Source organism: Vicia villosa, linkage group LG4 (assembly GCF_029867415.1).
Source record: "Vicia villosa cultivar HV-30 ecotype Madison, WI linkage group LG4, Vvil1.0, whole genome shotgun sequence".
NCBI lineage: Eukaryota > Viridiplantae > Streptophyta > Magnoliopsida > Fabales > Fabaceae > Vicia > Vicia villosa.
Window position 1 is genome coordinate 171,175,295 of NC_081183.1, and position 6,201 is coordinate 171,181,495.

The following is a 6,201-nucleotide window of genomic DNA, read 5'->3' on the forward strand; positions in this document are numbered from 1 at the left end:
TTTTCAGATTCCCAAAACTAAATAATCATACAAATAAATATAACTAAAAAAATAAAAAAAATAAAATGTTAAATTATATAGAAGTTACTATAAATATAATGAAAACAAATTGTGAGAATGTATAAGAGGGTGACACTTGGCAAACTTGCCAAAGTTCTCATCTTGCTTTATTATTATGAATGATATATAATCTTTAAAATGAATAAATATTTAATATACATGAATTTTTTTATAATAAAGTTAAAAAATATATTTTTTTATATTACTAAAGAGTTAAAATAAAATGTTTATAAACTTTAAACTATCATATCATTTTATCTTTAATTCCATTTATAAATTATTATTTTTATAATATTTTATCTACTTCACTTCTTTAACATATAGTCTTGAGTTTGAGAAAAATATTTTTATTTTATACCATGAAAGTATTAAAATAAAAAGTATATAACATTTAAATTATCATATCACTTAATATTTAGTTTATTTTAAAAATAACTATTATTCACAATATTTTATTTACTTCAATTCTCTAACATTTTTTTTATTTGAGAATTTTTTTAATAATAATTAAATCAACATGATATGGGAAACTTTAAAATATTATTATAAAAATCAAATTTTAAAAGTATAAAAATCAAATTTTAAAAATAAATTTGTAAAAATGAATGTGATAATAACAATAATAATATCTTAGAAATGAGAATATATTAGGATTAAAAATATATGTATTTATGTAAAAAAAAATGTCATAGACTTCTAGAGCAGCCATGACATCTTGTACTCCTGATTCAGGTGAAAAAAAATAGTTATATTTATGTTATTCAATAAAATATTTTTATTTTATACCATGAAAGTATTAAAATAAAATGTATATAACATTTAAATTATCATATCACTTAATATTTAGTTTATTTTTAAAAATAACTATTATTCACAATATTTTATTTACTTCAATTCTCTAACATATCTTTTTTTGATTTGAGAAATTTTTTAATAATAATTAAATCAACATGATATGGGAAACTTTGAAATATTATTATAAAAATCTAATTTTAAAAATATAAAGAAAAAAATACTATAATATTTTTAATTTTTATAAAAAATATCGGCGTTACTTTTTATCATTACTATAATTTTATTATTAAACAAAATAAATAAAAGAGAATAATTAAAAAAGCATAATTTTTTAACATTGCAATGGGATTTGTAAAATCAATTTTTAAAAAAGTAAAATTAGAATTGATATTAGAGTGACATGTGTCAAATGTTGGCAAGAGTTGTTATCATGATGCCACATGGTTAGGGTTGCCATCATGACAACCTTGCATTTATATATAAGATTAAGATGAGCAACCTGGTAACCAGCAAACACTACAAGAAAAATGAGTTTTACCTTCAAATATAAAGCTTCACTCTAATGTAATTCATTTCATTTTAATTTTTCTTAACTGACTTTAATCATAGTGTCTGTATGAGTTGGCGCTAATTTCTTTTCCACTAGACTCAAATAATTTTAAATTTATATATTTATTTATTAAAATATTAGCGTATTTGTTAGCCAACGCTAATTTCTTTCCCACTTATACTCGAATAGTTTTATTTATTTATTAAAATATTAGCATATATCTTCGTTGATACTAATTTCCAAAGCTTCAAATCATCTGATTGACAAGGAAGAATCGAGAATAGCGATCAACATCACAAAATATCGAGATATTATTGGTTTTTTTCTTTTTAATTATAAGTCGTTCCACTACAAAAAAGATGCTCTGCAGCGACGTGGATAGCACGTCGCAACAGGCAACATCACGTGGCAACAAAAAAATAGCGACGTGGGCCAATATGTCGCAGGAGCTAAAGTGGCAACTACGTAGCAACGTGGAGACCACGTCAGAAAGTAGCGACGTGACTCCAACGTCGCAACAGGATTACATGGGAAACAGCTACCTGCACACACAACAGGTGTGGCAGGTGTAGAAAGATGTGAAGTTGACCAATGTAGCGACGTGGTTTCCACTTCGCTACATTAAATGCTTTTTTTAAAAAAATATTTAATCACGCTGGATGTGATTGGTTTTATTGGTTTTATATAATTAATTAATATATAATAAAATATATATAATAAAATTTATATATAATAAAATTTATATAATAAAATCTATAAAATAAATTTTATATAATAAAATCTATAAAATATAATTTATATAATAAAATTTTAAAAAATAAATTCATATAATAAACTTTATATAATAAATTCAATTAAATAAAACTAAAAATATAAAACTAATATTTTAATGAATTAAAATGTAGAATAATTTACATAAAAATAAATTAAAAAGAAATAAAATACAAAATGTTTTTAAGAGGCATCATCCGGAAAATAATTATCCGGATTAAAATCATCAGCCACTCCGTCATCCTCCGGCTCTTGAGGATGAGCATTACTGTAATTTCCACCTCCTTGCATAAACCGTCTCATCTGCTCCTCCATCTCAGCTTGCTTCTTCATAATACCCTCTATCTGCCGCGCATGCTGCTCCTCCATATCAGACTACTTCTTCCGCATCATCTCCATCTGGGCCTCATTTTGGCGTCTCGCCAATTGCCTTATTAATTCAGTTTGTTCCTATGTCAGATTTGGTTGACGCAATCCACCCTCTCCATCCTGAACTCTTTGAAACAGATTGCGGTCACCACGTCTATAGCTGGCCGCCAAATTTCCAGCACCAAAAAAGCAACCATTAGGTCCTTTTTCTTTAATAACCTCACACCAAATATAGTGATCAACATCCGCGTTAAGCGGCTCCCCCTCTGCTGGCATGAATTGAGGATTATTTTCCAGAAAAATTGCAAGCCGTCTATCATATTCTTCTTGCACACATATTCAATAAAAAAAAATTAAGTTAAATATTTAAATGCATATTTAATTATACTAAATAAATATGTACATACTATAAATTAAAATATATTAAAAAGTTGCCACGTGATTTTCACGCCACAACTTATGATTTGCCACATGATTTTCACGTGGCAATTTATCAATTGCCACATGAAATTCACGTCACAAATTTTGTATTAATTTAAAAAAATAAACAACGTAAATTTCACTTACAAGATACATCTTCGTGCGCTCGTCGACAAAACCTCCCGATCTCCTTGTCCGGGTCCTCGAAATCAGCTCAGGCATCAATGGTCTTCTCCCCAACTCCTTAGCCTAAATAATATAATTAAAAATAATTAGTAAAATATATTATGAATAAAGATGTAACTTAAAAGTTTTAAATTTTTTACCAATCATCGGGCATGCTCGGCGGTGCTAATACTTCCAACTGTGTTGACACAACCGCCCTTTTCAGATGCCCTCATCTTCTTAAAAGTTTCTGATTTAGCCCGGAATTCTGGAGTCCTCCAATATGTAACAAGCTCCTGAAAAACCTCCTCGCCTATTTATACAATCATTGTCATTTTGAGTTAGTAATATTAATCAACTTAATATTATTCTTAGACGTATACTACACATGTTATATTGAATATATGTTAACCATAAAGTTACTATTTTATTAACTACACATTTTAAAAATACTACACATATTGAAAATATTATTTAATAAAAATACTACTAATATTTTTAACTACACATGTTATATTAAAAATACTACTATTAAATATTTTTAACTACACATGTTATATTTTTAACTACACATGTTATATTTTTAACTACACATGTTATATTAAAAATACTACTATTAAATATTTTTAACTACACATGTTATATTTTTAACTACACATGTTATATTTTTTTATTTTAAATATACATATATAATATATATTATACTTTTAATATATATTTTAATTTTAAAAAATGTATTTTCAATTTAATAACAATAACATATATTTCAATTTTAGAAATATATCATATAATCATATTATATTTTATTTTATTTTAAATATACCATATAATCATATTATATTTATATTTTTTAAAAAGTTGTATTTTAAAAATAATTTTTATAAAATGTTATTTGAAATAACTTCAAAATTAAGTGATTTTTTAAAATTTTGATATTTATATTTTTTTTCTAAAATGATGAATTATCTAAAATAACTATTCAAACCAAATTTTTATTTGAAACTTTTATGAATTTTTTTTAAACTTTTTTAATACAAAATCATGTTACACTATAAAAAAAAAGAAAAAAAAAAAAGACAACAAACCGGCCATATATCTCCCACTTGTGGGTAGTGACACAAACGCATTTCTGAAATTTTTAGTTAGCCATACAACGTAAAAATAAAAGCATGAGTCAATAAAATTACAATTTTTACTATTTCCAGAAGAAGAAAAACACTTCTAATTCAGAGTTCTTTATTACAACATGTTTTGAACAAATGCATAATGATAATAACAATAGGAAAATCAATTATTAGAACAATTTAACCACCTCTTTAAGAAATAAGTTCTTAATTTGCGTCTTCATGATTTGTATACTGACTAGCTAGGGCTCCACTTTATAAAAGCTACATTATTGAACATAATGTCAGTTAAAAAAAATAATGTATTTACAAAGTTAATATATATATATATATATATATATATATATATATATATATATATATATATATATATATATATATATATATATATATATATATATATATATTGTTATTTATTGCACATAAAATTATGCTTGAAAAGAAGAACTTTTAAACTTAACTAATTTATAATGTACGCATGTACAACGAAACCACTGGCACTTTGCAAATTCAAGATGGTCGCAAAGATCTTCATCACAATTTAGGGTAAATATACACATCTTCGCTGCTATGTAAAACAAGAACAAAAAAATGTTACAAAATGAGGATGAAATATGAGTATAACTGTATAAGCTAAAAAGAAAAGTAAAAGAGTGTATAACCATTTGACACAACTAGAAATAGGTAAACCAAGAGAATCATAACATTAGCAAATTTAAACATTTCACACATATTTTTCATTCTTTGTTAGATGAAACTAATTCGATCACTTTATAATGAAAATAAAAGACATGCTCTATGGATTTGCTAGAATCTTTCTAAAATAATAATTGTTCTTAAAAGGTCTCTTTAGTATATTGATATGTCATGTATGTTTCTTTAATTCATGCAATTGATCATTTGACCTTAATAAAAATTCTTTAATTCTTATGTTTTTTAATAAAATTTTTTGTCTGGTTGATATGGCATCACTCTTGTGATTAGGTAACTTCACATGATATAATTAGTTAGGACAAGTGATAGCATACTTAGAACATCACTAGTACATGTTGCTTTGTGTTTATGTGAAAGGTTTGGTTCTATAACTTAACATTTTAAGTATTGGAATAAATCTAGGTGGAGTTATATTTGTTAGTTACTTCTTGAAACAATGCATGAGATACATTGCTTATCATTAAAGAACAATTAATTGCTCTTCAAAACTCATAGAAAGAATAGTGGAATATTTAAAGAAAATAACTCATAATTGATCAATATTAAAGTAATATGACATATGAGACCACTTAAGAGACTCTTGAAAAACAACCAAGCATTGGAGTAAAATCAATGTAAATCACTAAAAAAAATTATGTGGCGTGTGGAGATTACTGAAGAGACCCAAATTAACATTGTTAAGGTATATAACATTGAATATGTAGAAGATTCTCATCTCTTTGATGCTTTGTTACATAAGGCAAGCTCTATTGTAATGATATTCAAAGAAAGAAATGAGAACATGAAATTTTGAGAATAAAAAATTTGGAATGAAACATTAAAATTCTATTTATGATCATGGAAGAGGGAACAACTGTGGTAGAAGAAAGGGAATATCCAATTCAAACCGTCCGAATTTATTCTAAGACTGGACACGATATAATTAATTGAAATTACAATTATGAGCAATATGGTAATCAACAAACACTACAAGAAAAACGAGTTTTACCTTCGAATATTAAGCTTCACTCTGATGAATTAATTCATTTCATTTTAATTTTTTTAAATGACTTTAATATTAGTGTCTGTATGAGTTGACGCTAATTTCTTTTCCACTAGACTCAAATAATTTTAAATTTATATATTTATTTATTAAAATATTAGCGTATTAGTTAGCCAACACTAACTTCTTTCCCACTTACTCAAATATTTTTATTTATTATTAAAATATTAGCATATTTCTTCGTCGACACT

At 25.1% G+C, this 6,201-nt stretch overlaps 1 long non-coding RNA gene across 1 annotated transcript; it reads right to left on the reverse strand.

The window, feature by feature from the left end:
* Positions 1–4,328: 4,328 nt before the first annotated feature.
* LOC131600288 (uncharacterized) lies at positions 4,329–5,036 on the reverse strand. The gene is made up of 3 exons (XR_009283090.1): positions 4,917–5,036; positions 4,716–4,822; positions 4,329–4,518 (listed from the first exon to the last, which is right to left on the reverse strand). It is a non-coding gene; the product is annotated as an uncharacterized LOC131600288 (long non-coding RNA).
* Between the last annotated feature and the right edge of the window lie 1,165 nt (positions 5,037–6,201).